The 17252-nt window shown below is 38.8% G+C and overlaps 1 protein-coding gene across 1 annotated transcript in view; it reads right to left on the reverse strand.

Annotated features, from left to right (window-relative positions):
- The window catches only part of LOC138742252 (single-pass membrane and coiled-coil domain-containing protein 1-like), a 26456-nt gene that overhangs the window by 9032 nt on the left and 172 nt on the right, over positions 1 to 17252 (reverse strand). The window lies entirely within an intron of this gene.

A 17252-nucleotide genomic window follows, 5' to 3' on the forward strand; every position in this document is an offset into this window, starting at 1 on the left:
ACTTCTCTGGTAAACTGAATTTTTGCAATACTTTGAATGAATAATTCCATTCTACTCTGTCAAAGGCCTTCTCTGCGTCTAAAGCAACTGCTACTGTTGGTGCTTTACTCCCTTCTACTGCATGAATTAAGTTAATAAATTTACAAATATTGTCTGTTGTGCGTCTTTTTTTAATAAATCCATTTTGGTCTAGATTTACCATTTTAGGTACATACTCTGCTAATCTGTTTGCTAATAGTTTAGCTATTATCTTATAATCTGTGTTAAGTAATGATATTGGTCTATATGACGCTGGTGCGAGTGGATCTTTCCCTTGCTTTAGTATTACTGTAATTATTGCTGTTTTACATGAATCTGGTAAGCTTTGTGTTTTATCAATCTGGTTGATTACTTCCAGGAGGGGAGGAATTAATAAATCTTTAAATGTTTTATAGAATTCTATTGGGAATCCATCCTCTCCTGGTGTTTTATTATTTGGTAATTTTTTTATTATCTCTTGTATTTCTACTATTTCAAATGGTTCTATTAATTTATTTTATTCCTCTATTTATAATTTTGGTAGTTCAATTTTAGTTAAAAATTGATCTATTTTGCCTTCTTTCCCTTCGTTTTCAGTTTGGTATAATTGTTCATAGAATTCTCTAAAATTTTCCTTGATCTCCGTTGGATAATATGTGATTTGTTTGTCTTTTTTCCTTGATGCCAATACCATTTTCTTAGCTTGTTCTGTCTTAAGCTTACATGCTAGAATTTTGTGCGTTTTTTCCCCTAGTTCATAATATTTCTTTTTTGTCTTCATTATGTTCTTCTCCACCTTATATGTTTGTAGTGTTTCATATTTTATTTTTTTATCTGCCAATTCTCTTCTTTTAGTTGTATCTTCCTTCATTGCTAATTCTTTTTCTATATTTACTATTTCCCTTTCCCTGTTTCCTGATTATAGTCCTTCTTCATCTTGGTTACATAACTTATTATTTGCCCTCTAATGAACGCTTTCATTACATCCCATAGTATAAACTTATCTTTCACTGATTCCGTATTTATTTCAAAATACATTTTAATTTGTCTTTCAAATAATTCTCTAAAATCTTGCCTTTTAAGTAGCATGGAGTTTAATCTCCATCTATGCATTCTTGGAGGGATGTCCTCTAACTCTATTGTCAATATCAAGGGTGAATGGTCCGATAATATTCTAGCTTTATATTCTGTTTTTCTTACTCTATCTTGTATACGAGCTGATAACAAAAATAGGTCTATTCTTGAGTATGTTTTATGTCTACCCGAATAATATGAATATTCCTTTTCCTTTGGGTGTTGTTTCCTCCATATATCCAAAAGTTGCATTTCTTCCATCGATTTAATTATAAATTTGGTTACTTTGTTCTTTCTGTTAATTTTTTTTCCCAGTTTTGTCCATATTTGAATCCAAATTCAGGTTGAAATCCCCTCCTATTAATATGTTCCCTTGTGTATCTGCTATCTTCAAAAAAATATTTTGCATAAACTTTTGATCTTCTTCGTTTGGTGAATATACATTGAGTAGATTCCAAAACTCCGAATATATCTGACATTTTATCATTACATATCTCCCTGCTGGATCTATTATTTCCTCTTCTATTTTAATTGGCACATTTTTACTAATTAATATAGCTACTCCTCTTGCTTTTGAATTATACGAAGCTGCTGTTACATGTCCTACCCAATCTCTCTTTAATTTCTTGTGCTCCATTTCAGTTAAATGTGTTTCTTGCACAAATGCTATATCAATTTTTTCTTTTTTCAGTAAATTTAGCAGTTTCTTCCTTTTGATTTGGTTATGTATTCTGTTAATATTTAAAGTCATATAGTTCAGCGTAGCCATTTCATACTTTGTTTATCTTCCCTTTCCGTTTCTCCATCATCACCTTTCCTTCTTATCCATTTCTGCTTTCTTGTTTTGAACACTTTATAAGACAACATTTCTAAAACATCAAACATTTTCCTTATTCTCCTATTTAAAACTTCTTTAACCCCATTCTCCCCTCCCCTTCCTGAGTTGCCCTTTATCCCTTGTCAGGCAACCACATCTCCCCTCTCCATTTGGATTTGCGAATTCACTCGCAAACGTCAACCGATTTTGCAGTGACTGTAATTCCTCCCCACCCAGCCCCCCCCCGGGAAATATTTCAATTTTCATATGTAACAAAGGTGACTCTTTTAATTCCCTCCTTATTCCCTCTATTCCCTTTCCCTCCCTTATTAATTCTTATCTATACTCTATATATTTTCCTCTAAATATGGATACATTCATGTTTCTTCTTTGGCTTGGCTTCGCGGACGAAGATTTATGGAGGGGGTAAAAGTCCATGTCAGCTGCGGGCTCGTTTGTGGCTGACAAGTCCGATGCGGGACAGGCACTCTCTGCTTGTTTTGTAGTTGTTCTGCAAATTTTCTTGCTTCCTCTGGATCCGAGAATAGTCTGTTTTGTTGCCCTGGAATAACTATTTTAAGTACCGCTGGGTACTTTAACATAAATTTATATCCTTTTTTCCATAAGATCGTTTTTGCTGTATTGAACTCCTTCCTCTTCTTCAGTAGTTAAAAACTTATGTCTGGATAGAAAAAAATTTTTTGATCTTTATATTCCAGTGGCTTTTTGTCTTCTCTTATTTTCTTCATTGCTTTCTCCAATATATTTTCTCTTGTTGTATATCTTAAGAATTTTACTAAAATGGATCTTGGTTTTTGCAGCAGTTGTGGTTTCGGGGCTAAAGTTCTATGTGCCCTCTCTATTTCCATTTCTTCCTGTAATTCTGGTCTTCCTAGGACCATGGGGAATCCAATCTTTTATAAATTCTCTCATATTCTTGCCTTCTTCATCTTCCTTAAGGCCCACTATCTTTATATTATTTCTTCTATTATAGTTTTCTATTATATCTATCTTCTGAGCTAACAGCTCCTGTGCTTCTTTAACTTTTTTATTAGATTCTTCTAATTTCTCTTTTAAGTCCTCTACTTCCATTTCTACAATTATTTCTCGTTCTTTCATATTTTCCACTCTTTTTCCTATCTCGGACATGACCATTTCTATTTTATTCATTTTTTTCTTCTGCATTCTTAATCCTTCTTTTTATCTCATTAAATTCTTGTATTTGCCATTCTATCACTGATTCCATATATTCTTTAAAAAAAGATATATCCATTGTCTTGCCTTTCTCTTCTTCTTCCATTTCTTTCTGTTCTTCTTCTTCTTCCTCTGGGTTGACCATCTGTTGTTTCCTTGTTTTCTTTTTACCCTCTTCTTTCTTGTTGTCGTTATTTTCTGTGTTCTGCACCTGCTGCTGTGTTGCAGGTGTCTCTCTCAGCTGTGGAGATCGACTCTGCAGCTGTTCCCCCCTCCCGTCAGTGTTATTTTTTTCATGCGCATCGCGCATGAGCGACTCCTCGCGCATGCGCGGTTGCGCACTTTTTCTCGGCTCTGTGAGCCATTTTTGTAGTCCCGAGCCCGGGACTTCCACTGACCTAAGGGAGCGGGCTTCTCTTTCCGCGGCGGGCCTCTTCGGACAGGTAAGGCCTTCACCTTCTTCTTCCGACGTTCTTTCTTCCTCTTTTCTTCCCATTGTTTTTGACTTTTTCTCTTCGCTGCCATTTTCTTCTCACCTTTATTTTTACTTTATTGTAAATTTTAATCTTGTACCTTTGTGCTTTGTGTGGTTTTTTTTAACTTTTCGGGAGAGGGCTGGAATTCCCTGACCGGCCACTACTCCATCACGTGACTCCTCCAGAGGCCATACTTGACTTGGTATTGAGAAATGAACCAAGTCAGATGTCAGATCTTTCAGTGGGTGAACATTTTGGAGAAAGTGACCACAACTCTCTTTCCTTTGCCATGGAGCTGAAGAAGGGCTGGAATAGTCAATTTGGGAAAACCTTCATTTGGGGTAGGGGAATGCTATTAGGCAGGAGCTTGGGAGCATAAATTGTTAGCAGACGTACTCCGGGAAAAGCCTGGCAGAAATGTGGCAAATGTGTAGGAAACATTGAGAAAAGGAAAGGATGATAAGGTAAAAGAATCATGGTGTACAAGGGATGTAGAAAATCTACTTATGAAGAAAGCTTATGAAAGGTTTAGGAAGATAGGAACTAATAGATCTCTAGAGAATTACAAGATTGCCAGGAAAGACTTTAAGAAAGGACTTAGGAGAGCTAGAATTGTGGTCCTCAACCTTTCTCTTTCCACTCACATACCACTTTAAGTAATCCCTATGCCATAGGTGCTCTATGATTAGTAAGGGATTTCTTAAGGTGGTATGTGGGTGGAAAGAAAAAGTTTGAAAACCACTGTTTTAATCATACCTAATTGACTCTGTGTGTGTGGGTACATGGAATGCACTGCCAGCAATGGCAGTGGAGGAGGGTACAATAGGATCATTTAAGAGATTATCAGATAGGTACATGGACCAGAGAAAAATGCAGGGATATGTGGTAGGGAAATTCAACAAATTGGCAGCTTTGGCCAAGGACTGGGATATTACGATGACAAGAGAAAATGAAAGGAAAGAAACACAAAAGGATCACCATATATCTGCAAGAACTATGGTAAACCACTGTCTGACTCTTATTTGATCCGTGCTTAAGTGACTGCAAGGAAGACACCACCTGTGGCACTCCAGGAGACCATAGAGCAGTATCGTTGAAAGAAGTTGGAGGTGAAGGTTGAGGTGATAATTGCCCAGTGCTGATTGTGGATATGCCAGCTGTCAGATGCACGTTAACATTAGCTGCCTTTGCAGCAGCTCCAATTGGTTGTTGTGATTGAGAGTTTTTAGGGGAATTCATACAATGTACAAGGAGCAAATGGTATACATGAGGAGTATAAAAATGCAAGAAAATTCAAGAGTGAAATCAGGAGAGCTAAAAGGAGACGTGAGGTTGCTTTGTTGTTTTGGCAGATAAGGCAAAAGAAATTCCTAAGGTTTCTACAGGTATATTAAGAGCAAAAGGATAGAAGGGCCAAAATTTGTCCTCTTGAAGAGCAGAGTGGTCGATTATATGTGGACCAGAAGAGATGGAGGAGATCATAATATTTTTTGCATCTGTATTTACTCAGGAAAAGGGCAGTGGTTCTCAACCTTTTTCATTCCACTCACATACCACTTTAAGAATTCCCTATGTTCTGTGATTGGTAAGGAATTGGTTAAGATGGAAAAAGTTTGAAAACCACGGTACACCATTGTACCTAATTGACTCGTTATGTGCATGGTTTCATAACACCAAAGGAAATGGGCCAATGACAATTTTTCTCAAGCAAAATATTTCTGTAACAATTGGGTCTAGAGCAGTGATTCTCAACCTTCCCTTCCCACTCACGTGCCACCTTAAACAACCCCTTACTAATCCCAGTGCACCGATGGCATAGGGACTACTTAAAATGGTATGTGAGTGGAAAGGAAAAGGTTGAGAACCACTGGTCTAGGGAATTGAGACAAGCAAGCAGTAAGGTCATGGAACCTTACAGAGTAAAGAGGAGGAGGACTTCCTGTCTTAAAGTGATTAAAGTTGGATAAATCCCCAGGGTCTGATAAGCTAATCCCTTGGACCTTGGGGGAGGCTAGTGCAGACATTGCAGGGGCTCTGGCAGATACATTTAAGATGTCCTTACCCACAGGTGAGGTGAAAATATGGAAGGGTAGCTCATATTGTTCCATTATTTTAAAAAGGCTTTATAAAAACCCAGGAAATAAATCATAGGACGGAGGGCCTGACATCTGAAGTGGATAAGTTATTGAAAGATCTTCAAAGAGTTTGGATATACAAGTATTTGAATGGTCCGGGATTGATTAGGGATAGTCCACATTGGCTTTGCGCATGGTAGGTCATATTTAACAAATTTTGAGTTTTTCATGGAGGTTACCAGGAACGTTGACCAAGGAAAGGCTGTGAATGTTGTTTACATGGACTTCAGTATGGTCTTTGACAAAGTCCCACATGGGATGTTAGTCAGGAAGGTTCAGTCACTTGCTATTCATGGTGAGGTTGCAAATTTGATTCAGTATTGGCTTTATGGGAGAAGCCAGAGAATGGTAGTGGATGATTGCCTCTCTGACTGGAGGTCTGAGATGAGTTGTGTGCCTCATTGATCAGTGCTGGGATCATTGTTGTTTGTCATCTATATCAATGATCTGGATGATAATGTGGTAAATTGGATCAGCAAGTTTCAAGATGACACAAAGATTGGAGGCGTTGTGGACAGTGATGGAGGTTTTCAAAGCTTGCAGAGAGATCTGGACCAACTGGAAAAATGGACTGATGGAATTTAATGCAGACAAGTGTGAGGTGTTGTATTTTAGAACAACAAAACAAATTAGGACATACAATGGTATATAGTAGGGCAATGAGGAGTGCAGTTGAACAGAGGGATCTGGGAATACAGATACAAAATTCTCTAAAAGTGGTGTCACAGGTAGATAAGGTTGTGAAAATAATTTTTTGCCTTCATAAATCAAAATTTTGATTTTGGGAATTGAAATGTCATGGTAAAGGTGTCTAAGACATTAATTAGTATGGCTATATTTGGAGTATTGTGTGCAGTTTTGGTCACCTAACTACAGCAAAGATATTAATAAAATTGAAAGAGTGTTGCCAGGACTTGGGGAAGTGAGTTACAGGGAAAGGTTGAGAACATTTGGATTTTATTCCTTGGAATGAGGGGAGAGTTGATAGAGGCATACAAAATTATGATGGTTATTGATAAAGTAAAGATCGTGTTATATAACGAGCTCTCCACTGGCCACCGTGACAGAGGTGCACCAAAGAAAAGGTACAAGGACTGCCTAAAAAAATCTCTTGGTGCCTGCCACATTGACCACCGCCAGTGGGCTGATAACGCCTCAAACCGTGCATCTTGGCGCCTCACAGTTTGGCGGGCAGCAACCTCCTTTGAAGAAGACCGCAGAGCCCACCTCACTGACAAAAGGCAAAGGAGGAAAAACCCAACACCCAACCCCAACCAACCAATTTTCCCCTGCAGCCGCTGCAACCGTGTCTGCCTGTCCCGCATTGGACTTGTCAGCCACAAACGAGCCTGCAGCTGACGTGGACTTTTACCCCCTCCATAAATCTTCGTCCGCGAAGCCAAGCCAAAGAAAAGAAAATACAAGTTGGCTTTTATTCCACTGAGATTAGGTGAGGGACAAATCTGAGGATATGGGTTAAGGGTGAAAGGGGAGAAGTTTAGGGGAGACATTAGGGGGGAATTCCTTCACAGAGAGAGTGATAGGAATGTGTAACCAGCTGGCATCTCAAGTGGTGAATATTAACATTTAAGAAAAATTTGGGCTTCCAGTTGGCTGCAGCATGGAGTAATGGCACCTGCTCCTACTTTTATTTTTTTCCACCTAATTTACATCCAAAGTGCTTCATCTTTGATGCTTTTCTCCTTTATTCACACTTACTTTAGAATGGCCACAAGAAGAGGTAAATCTGGGAAGAAAGAAGTGTCAGCTAATCCAAACACGGAGGCTATTTCTGAACTGGAACAGCACAGACAGTCATTATCTGATGAGTTTAAATCTATTTTAAATCAGTTTAGTGCTAAACCTAAAGAAGTTCGGTGTTTAACCCAGGAACACAGTGAATGTTTATCATCTTTTGAGCTTATTCTGAACAATTTGACCAAGCGTATAGATGGATTAGAAGAAACATGCTCCAAACTAAGTGACAGTAATTCAAAGTTAACAGTGAGAATCATTGACCTGGAAGCCAAGAGCAGAAGATAGAATATATGTGGTTTGGGCTTGGCTGAAACTACTGAAAGTGGAAAACTTGCAGAATTCTTTTCAGAGTTTCTCTGTATGGTTTTTGGGAAGGAGTTGCACCCATCTATGCCAGAGATTGATAGGGCACATTGCTCACTAATGCCCAAGCTGGCTCAGGGGTGTAGAGGCCACATACAGTAATTATACTGGTATTGAGAAATGAACCAGGTCAGGTGTCAGATCTCTCAGTGGGCGAAGATTTTGGAGAAAGTGACCACAACTCTTTTTTCTTCTCTACCAGATTTGAGCTTATACTCTCTGATACTGGGTGAGGATTGTAATTGTTGGTTAGATCCTGCTTTAGATCATTCATCTCCGAACCCTCTTAAAATAAGCAAATCTGACTCATTAATTCACTCCTTCTTATCATATTATGTTAACTCTGATGTTTGGCTTTTGTTCATCCAAATAAAAGAGAGTATTCTTTCTTTTCACTTGTTCATCATACTTTTTCTTGAATTGATTATTTTCTTATTGATAATCAATTGATCCTACTTACTTATTTTGTAATTATCAGAGCATAGTAATATCACAGATCATACTGCTGTGGTATTATGCATGACCCTTCCTGGCCTCCCTCAAATAAAAAGACATTGGCGTTTCAATTCAACTTTACTATCAGATAATGACTTCATGAAATTTATGGAAGAGCAGATAACTTTTTTATTTAATACTAACATTTCATTAGAAACTTCCAGTTTGATTGTTTGGGGTGCTATGAAAACTTATCTCAGGGGAGAGATTATTTCCTATACCATGAAAGAGAGATTACAATTAATTAATCAATATAAACAAACAAATCAGCAACATGCTCAAGTTAAAAATCCTGATTTATATAAAAAAACAAGTGGAACTTCGAACAAAATTTGATCTTTCAACGATTCCTATTGAATGCCAACTTGTGAAAAGTAAGAGTCAGTGTTATATATTCATGGTGACAAATCTGGTAAGCTTTTAGCTAATCAGTTGAGGGGTTTTGAGGCCAAGCAGCAAATTACAAAGTTTCAAACAGATAATAGTAACATCTCTACAGATCACTCTGAGATAAATGATACATTCAGGAAATTTTATTCCCAACTTCTGAATTTCCAGATGATAGCAGTTTGATGAACAGTTTTTTGGATCGATTAAATATTCCTTCACTTTCTTTGATTAACCAAGTGAGATTAGATGAGCCTATTATCACAAGAGGAAATAGCTACTGCTATTTTTTTTTAATGCAATCTGGAAAATCTCCAGGACATGATGGATTTCCTGTGGAGTTTTTTAAAAATTATTTTCTCAACTGCTTTCACTGCACTTAAGTTCTGTGATAGCTGATTCATTTAAGCAAGATCATCTTCCACCATCTTTTAATGAAGCATGTATATCTCTCATAGTAAAGAAAGATAAAGATCCAGCTGAGTGCTCCTTATACAGGCCAATTTCTTTATTAAATGTTGATGTTAAAATCTTGGCAAAAGTATTGGCCCATAGGTTTGAGAATATTCTACCATCAATCATTTCTGAAGATCAGATAGGTTTTATTAAAAACTGTTACTCTTATTTTAATATACATCACTTATTTGGATATTTTGTATTCTCCTCCCAGTGTGGTTCCTGAATATGTTTATATCTTTAGATGCAGAGAAAGTGTTTGAATAGGTGGAATGGAGATATTTATTTGTAATTTTAGAAAATTCAATTTTGACCCATGTTTTATTGCGTGGATTAAACTACTCTATTCATGCCCTACAGCTTCAATTCTTAGTAATTTTTAACCGTCACAGCCTTTTGATCTCCAACAGGGAACCCATCAAGGGTGTACTTTAAGTCTATTACTTTTTGATTTGGCCACAGAGCCATTAGTGTTTGCATCTTGAGCATGTGAGGATATTTCAGGGATTTGTAAGAAGGAAATTAAACATAATGTTCTCCTCTATGCGGATGATCTTTTGCTTTTTATATGTAGTCCTGACACTTCCTGACCTTCCATGCATTCATTACTTTCTAAATTTAGTCAGTTTTCAGGATATAGATTAAATTTGCATAAAAGTGAACTTTTCCCTTTGAATGTTTCCGCCTCAATATAAATTAGTCTCCCTTTTAAGGTTGTGAGAAATCAATTTACCTATCTTGGATTTACAGTTACAAAGAATCATAAGTATCTTTTTAAAGAAAATATCCTTACGTTATGAAAACATGTGAAACAGCCTCTAATGCAATGGTCATCCCTGCCTATATCTCTGGCTGGTTGTATTAATTCTACTAAAATGAATATTTTGCCAAAATTTTTACATCTTTTTCAGTCTATACCAATTTTCATTCTCAAATCATGTTTTGATTCACGATACGATTATATCATCTTATATATGGAAGGGTAAGCACCCTCATCTAAACAAAGTTCATCTTCAAAAATCTATAAGGAACAGAGGTGACCTAATTTCAGATTTTATTATTGGGGTGGTCAATATACGTAGCCTTATATTTTGGTTACATTTTCATAATCAAGTGGACTGTCCAGTTTTGGTAGCAATGGACCTGAATTCAGTTAAAAACTTTTCCATCTCAGCACTTCTCAGATCCTCACTTCTTTTTTCTTTAAATAAAGCAATTGACAATCCAGTTGTCAGACAGACTCTGAGAGTCCAATCATCTTTTTCAACCTTTATTTCACGATTTTGCTTTTCATGATTGGTACAGATTGGGGATTGAATGTTTCAAGGACCTTTTTATTGAGAACAGCTTTGCATAATTTGAACATTTTTCTGAAAAGTTCAACTGACCAAATACTCATTTTTTTCAGATATTTGCAAATCAGACATTTTCTTCAATCTCAGATACCTAATTTTCCTAGGACACCTGATGCGAATGTTATTGATATGTTTTTTTAGTTTACAACTTTCTCGTAAAGGTCTAATATTCATTATTTATGATAAATTGGTAGGTTTAACACATTCTCCCTTAGTTAAAATGGGAAAAGAATTTAAACTTTTCAATATCAGACGATGTTTGGGATTCAATTTTTAAGTTGGTTAAAACCACATCTTTATGTGCACGTCATTGTTTGTTAAAATTTAAAGTTTTACATATGTCTAAAGTTAAATTATCTCGTATTTATTCAGATGCAGACCCTTGCTGTGATAAATGTAAGAGGGGAGAGGCTTCCCTAATCCATATGTTTTGGACGTGCCCTAGTTTGAAGGATATTGGAGAGATGTGTTTCAAACTTTATCTTTAATCCTTTGGTTTCTCTTTTCAGTACAAAAGGAGAGGATGAGGTTCTTTTAACTCCAATCAAATGTCGAGTTCTGTCTTTTGCCTCTCTCTCAGCCAGGCATGCAATATTGTTTAGTTGGAATGATGCTGCCCCACCTACCCATGCTCAGTCAATAAGGGACATTATGTTCTGTTTAAACCTAGAAAAGATTTGTTATTCAATTAGTTACTCAAATATAAAGTTTCAAATGTTGGGAGAACCATTCTTGAATCTTTTCCACAACCTTTAGACATAATAGAAATCCTAAACTTTAGTACTTTGTTATTTTACTCCAGGAATTAATTATATTTCTCTTTTTTTTCTTTCTCTAGCCAGGCAACGATGGTAAGGGGTTGGGGTTTAGAGGCACAAAGATCCGTGTTAAAATTATTAGCTGTGTCTATGTTTTATATATTATGGATGCACTTTATATGCCTTTATAATTTGTTGAGCTATGTAACTTGCACTTTTTATTGTGTAGTTCATAAATGTTTTATATATACATGTTTTCGTATTTAAAAATCAATAAAAATATAAAAAGAAAAGAAAAATTTGGACAGATACTTAGAAGTGAGGGGTATGGAGGGATATGTACTGGTGCAGGTCAGTGGGACGAGGCAGAACATTAGTTCAGCACAGACTAGAAGGGCCAAAAGGCCTGTTTTCTGTGCTGTAATGCTCTATGGTTCTACAGATATATTGAAATTTTCACTTGCTGCAGCCACACAGGTAATTAAGATGCACCAATTACAATAGTATAAATGTGTCATGAAACAAATAAAATAAATGCAAAAGGATAGGAAAATAAATATTCACAGTTGCAGTTCATGCAAAAAAAAGTAATATTCTAATCGTGCTGCAGACCTTTTGGTGGTCTGGAGAAGGGAATGTTCAGGTGATAAGGGGAAGTTCCAGCCTGATAGTTATTGGAAAATAGTGAATCCTCATCCTCTGCAGGCCCAAAAAGTAATATTCTAATCATTGAAGAAAGTTCTCCACAAAATTTCAGAATCAATAGCTTTGTATTTTTGTTGGTTTGGCTGTTCACTTTCGAGTTGATGGTATTATACTTTCTTACATACAAGGGTTGACACTTCTTAAGAAGCTTGAGTTAGACCCCCCAACGTTTAGTGGATCATCATCGCGAGCATCCATCGAGGATTATCAAAATGGCCATCAAGAACAAAGTACGGGAGCATAAAAATCAGGACTGGGAAATATTTTCTTCCCACAGGCTGGGAGATTGATGAACAGCATCCTGTAACTGAGTAAATCATCCCAAAATATTTCTCTCTCTATATATGTGATTATTGTGTGTGTGTGTGTGTGTGTGTGTGTGTGTGTACTGTGGTCCAGAGAAATGCTGTTTTATCGGGTTGTATACGTGCAGTCATAATAAACTTGAACTTCATATGATGTACTGTACATCCAAGACTACCCAGCAAAACAGTTGGTCAATGCCTCACACATACCTTTTCTCTTAGATGCACCATTGAAATTCCTCATTGTGGGCACATATAAAAAGAAGAAGAGTTCTCCTCTGTTTACAAATCTGAGTCTACAGGTTTATCAAGGATGGGAGCAGAGCAACATGCCAGTTGATCGGTACATATGAGAATGTAAGGGGCAGTAGATGAATCAAGTAAGTAGAACAAGAAATTGACAAACCAAGAAAGGAAATACACGGTAAATGATCGGGCACTGAGGAGTGCAGTAGAACAGAGATCTGGGAATACAGATACATAATTCCCTGAAAGTGGCATGACAGGTAGATAAGGTTGTAAAGAGAGTTTTTGGTATATTGGCCTTCATAAATCAAAGCATTGAGTATAGGAGTTGGGATGTTATGGTAAAGTTGTACAAGACATTGGTGAGGCCAAATTTTGAATATTGTGTGCAGTTTTGGTCACCTAACTACAGGTAAGATAGAAAGAGTGCAGGGAAGATTTACTATGATGTTGCCCGGACTTCAGGGACTGAGTTACAGGGAAAGGTTAAACAGGTTAGGACTTTATTCCCTGGAGTGTAGAAGAATGAGAGGAGGTTTGATGGAGGTATTTAAAATTATGAGAAGAATAGACAGAGGAAGTGTAGATAGGCTTTTTCCACTTAGGGTAGGTGAGATACAAACCAGAGGACATGGTTTAAAGGTGAAAGGGGAAAAGTTTGGGGGAACACAAGGGGGAACTTCACACAGAAAGTGCTGGGAATGTGGAACAAGCTGCCAGTTGAAATGGTGAATGCAGGTTCAATTTTACATTTAAGAGGAATTTGGACAGGTGCGTGAATGGGAGAGGTATGGAGGGTCATGGACTGAGTGAAGGTTAGTGGGAGTAGGTAAAAAAATGGTTTGGCACAGACTAGAAGGGCCAAAGGGACCGGTTTCTGTGCTGTAGTGTTCTATAAGACTCATTGAACATGTTCTCTCACTTGAGCTCACCAGTTACCCCACCGCATATTCCCCCACTGGTGGACTGTGGGCTTGTTCTAGATGGTCAGCGCAGTTGGCACAGCAGTTAGTGCAATGCTTTTAAAGAACCAGCGATTGGGGCTAGGGTTCGAATTCCACACTGTCTGTAAGGAGTTTGGATATTCACCCCATGTTGATGTGGGTTTTCCCCAGGGGCTCTGGTCTCCTCCCACCATTCAAAGCGTACCGTGGTATAGGTTGATTAAGTGTAAATTGGGTGGTACGGTCACATGGGCCGAAATGGCCTGTGACCATGCTGTATGTCTCAAAAGGAATACTTCTGTGGGTTGCGAGTGAAAGAAAGGTTGAGAACCACTGGTCGAGGCCATTGCTGCCTTGCAATCCCAGACAACTATTAGAGTTGCATAACTTGTTTTCCAGAGTTTCAATGACACATTCCCAGTGATACATTCCCAGCCATTTGCCTTATTAATGCAGTAATCTAACTAAATAACTCAACATGACTGAATTCCAGCATGAGACAAGGCCTTTATAAAATACTTTGATAAAGCCCTATTCTTTTTCTGTTCTCTTGGGTGTGTTGCTTTTATTTCTTGAGCTATGAGTAGTGGATTGTTGGGAAAAACCTGGCTTACTCAGGTGGTAAAGAGCAGGTAATGATAAATCACATGGGTGGAAACAACTCATATCAGCCATAACAAATAAGGGCAGCAGGCTTTCCTTCCTAAAGGCCATCAGTTAATCAGCAGGGAAAGGTTCAAACAGATTTTATTTGGATTAGAGGGCTTGAGTAGATGAGGAGATGTTGGCTAGACTGCAGCGAGACTGGTTAGACTGGAACTATTCTCCCTAAACCATAAGAGGAAGAAGGTGACTTAATAGTGGTTATAAAATCATGATGGGCACAGATTAGCCATAAGTCTTTTTCCAAGAATTGGAGCGTCTCAAACCATAGTTTCAAGACAAGAGGGCAAAGATTTAAGATAGATCTGAGAGGCATCACAGAAGATGGTAGAAGTGGAATGAGCTGCCAGAGGAAGTGATAGACTTCGACACATGAAACATTTAAAAGGCATTTCAACAGGCACATGGTCGAAAGGAGTTAGAGGGATGGTAGCCAAACACAGGCAAAAGGTACTAGTTCAGGTAGATAACTTGGTTGCATGGATAAGTTGGGCTGAGCGACCAGTTTCCATGTTGTATAACTCCATGACTCTGAATCAGATGGGTTTTTACAACAATCTTACAGTCGTACCTTTGCCGAGCAATAGATATCTAATTTGCCAGCTGCCACAGATGAATTATGACCTCAAGGCTAGATGGTGGCATGTGCTAAACATGGTGGCTCCAGGTTGCATTCTGTTGCACTCCTGTTTCTAAACATTGGCTCCATTGACTTCAATAGAACAGAATTTCAGAAACAGAAAGCAATGCATAAACCCAAAAGACTGAGGGAGAATGTGTGCACCATCTTCTCTGTACTCCAGCTCATTTACATGATCAGTACACTGATACACCTCATTTATTGGAAAGCAACCTTGTAAATTCAATTGATTACTCTAGCCATCTCACCCAAAAGTATCCCAATAGATCCAACCCTTTACCATGCTGATCGAGCTAGTTGCATCCCATCAGGTCTCAGATGGAATGAAGGAAAGATGGTGAGAATGAGACAGAGAAGGAAAATAGAGCAAATAAGAGGGAGGAAAAGAGAGTGAGAGAAACTGACATCAGTCTGCTTCGAAGTGGGGTAACAGAAAAAGAGAGTGCGATATTGATAGATTGAGAGGCAATAATCCTTCCAGTTGCTATCCATATAGAACATTACAGCACGGTACAAGCCCTTCAGCCCATGATGCTGTGGCGACCTATGTCTTTGGCTTCGCTTCGCGGACGAAGATTTATGGAGGGGGTAAAAAGTCCACGTCAGCTGCAGGCTCGTTTGTGGCTGACCAGTCCGATGCGGGACAGGCAGACACAATTGCAGCGGTTGCAAGGGAAAATTGGTTGGTTGGGGTTGGGTGTTGGGTTTTTCCTCCTTTGCCTTTTGTCAGTGAGGTGGGCTCTGCGGTCTTCTTCAAAGGAGGCTGCTGCCCGCCAAACTGTGAGGCGCCAAGATGCACGGTTTGAGGCGTTATCAGCCCACTGGCGGTGGTCAATGTGGCAGGCACCAAGAGATTTCTTTAGGCAGTCCTTGTACCTTTTCTTTGGTGCACCTCTGTCACGGTGGCCAGTGGAGAACTCGCCATATAATACGATCTTGGGAAGGCGATGGTCCTCCATTCTGGAGACGTGACCCATCCAGCGCAGCTGGATCTTCAGCAGCGTGGACTCGATGCTGTCGACCTCTGCCATCTCGAGTACCTCGACGTTAGGGGTGTGAGCGCTCCAATGGATGTTGAGGATGGAGCGGAGACAACGCTGGTGGAAGCGTTCTAGGAGCCGTAGGTGGTGCCGGTAGAGGACCCATGATTCGGAGCCGAACAGGAGTGTGGGTATGACAACGGCTCTGTATACGCTTATCTTTGTGAGGTTTTTCAGTTGGTTGTTTTTCCAGACTCTTGTGTAGTCTTCCAAAGGCGCTATTTGCCTTGGCGAGTCTGTTGTCTATCTCATTGTCGATCCTTGCATCTGATGAAATACAAAGCCATCAGGTTGTGGAATTTTCAGGAGGCTCAGGTGTAAACAGGCAGTAAATGAGTGTTAGGTAGCGTTGAAATGTGGGAGCAACTGGATCTAAATTCAATCACTAAATAGATTTCAGTGGGAATGCCAATGGAAGTGCTGTGAGCTCTGAGTGGGTGAACCATAACGAGGGCTGAGGAGTATTGTCTGACACTGACTGTGGCAATTGTCATTTAGACGATTGGTGAAAGGACCAACCTGACGGTGATACCTTCTGATTCTATCCTTGCAAATCTGCCTGTTGTAGGTGCAACTGGTAACATAGGGAAGTACCGTGACATCTGGTACAATCCCCTCTCTCAGCACCAAAGACCCAAATTCGATCCTGATTTCAAGCACTGTCTGTGTGGAGTTTGCATGTTCTCCCTGTGAACATGTGGGGTTTCTCCAGGTGCTCTGGTGTCCTCCCACATCCCAAAAACCTGCAGGTTGGAAGATTAATTGAGCACGTAAATTGTGCAGTGTGCAGTAGAATCAGAGGGGAAATTGTGGGGAAATTTTTTTAAAAACCGGATTAATGTAGGATTAGCATAAATGGGTTAGAATTGAATGTTGACATGGTCAGTGGGCTCCATCTCACTAGAACCCTATGAGTAGTCACCTGTACTGGAGGCAGGGACATCAACGGGGAACAAACCATCAGAGATACAGGAAGCTCTTAAAGAATTTGAATTTAAGGCAAAATGGGTGTTGGACTTTTACTGCAAGAGGATTTGAGAGTGGAGATGATTAAATACAATCATAAATATCTGTATATGATGACATCTGGGATATTGACCACGTTTTTAGCTCCCTACCCAAGAAAGAAATGTCTTGTTAAGGTCAGCGAGGTTGATTCCTGGCATAGTGAGGGTGTAGTTTGCTTCTAATATTCTTGTGTGTTAGATTGTGCTCCTCTCCTAATTCTGGGAGTATCTACTACAAATAAACAATTTGTACGTTACTTAACACGAAGTGCCTGTTCATCCTGATTTCTTTAAAAATTGTACAAGCCGTTGCCTCTGACCCAGCCTGTTTCTTTTAATCTAGTGTAAATTGTACCTACTGGTGGATTCACAAGGTTCTGGAAAAAATACAAAAAGTGGGCTATTGACCACAGGAC

Source organism: Narcine bancroftii, chromosome 9 (genome assembly GCF_036971445.1).
Source record: "Narcine bancroftii isolate sNarBan1 chromosome 9, sNarBan1.hap1, whole genome shotgun sequence".
Taxonomy (NCBI): domain Eukaryota; kingdom Metazoa; phylum Chordata; class Chondrichthyes; order Torpediniformes; family Narcinidae; genus Narcine; species Narcine bancroftii.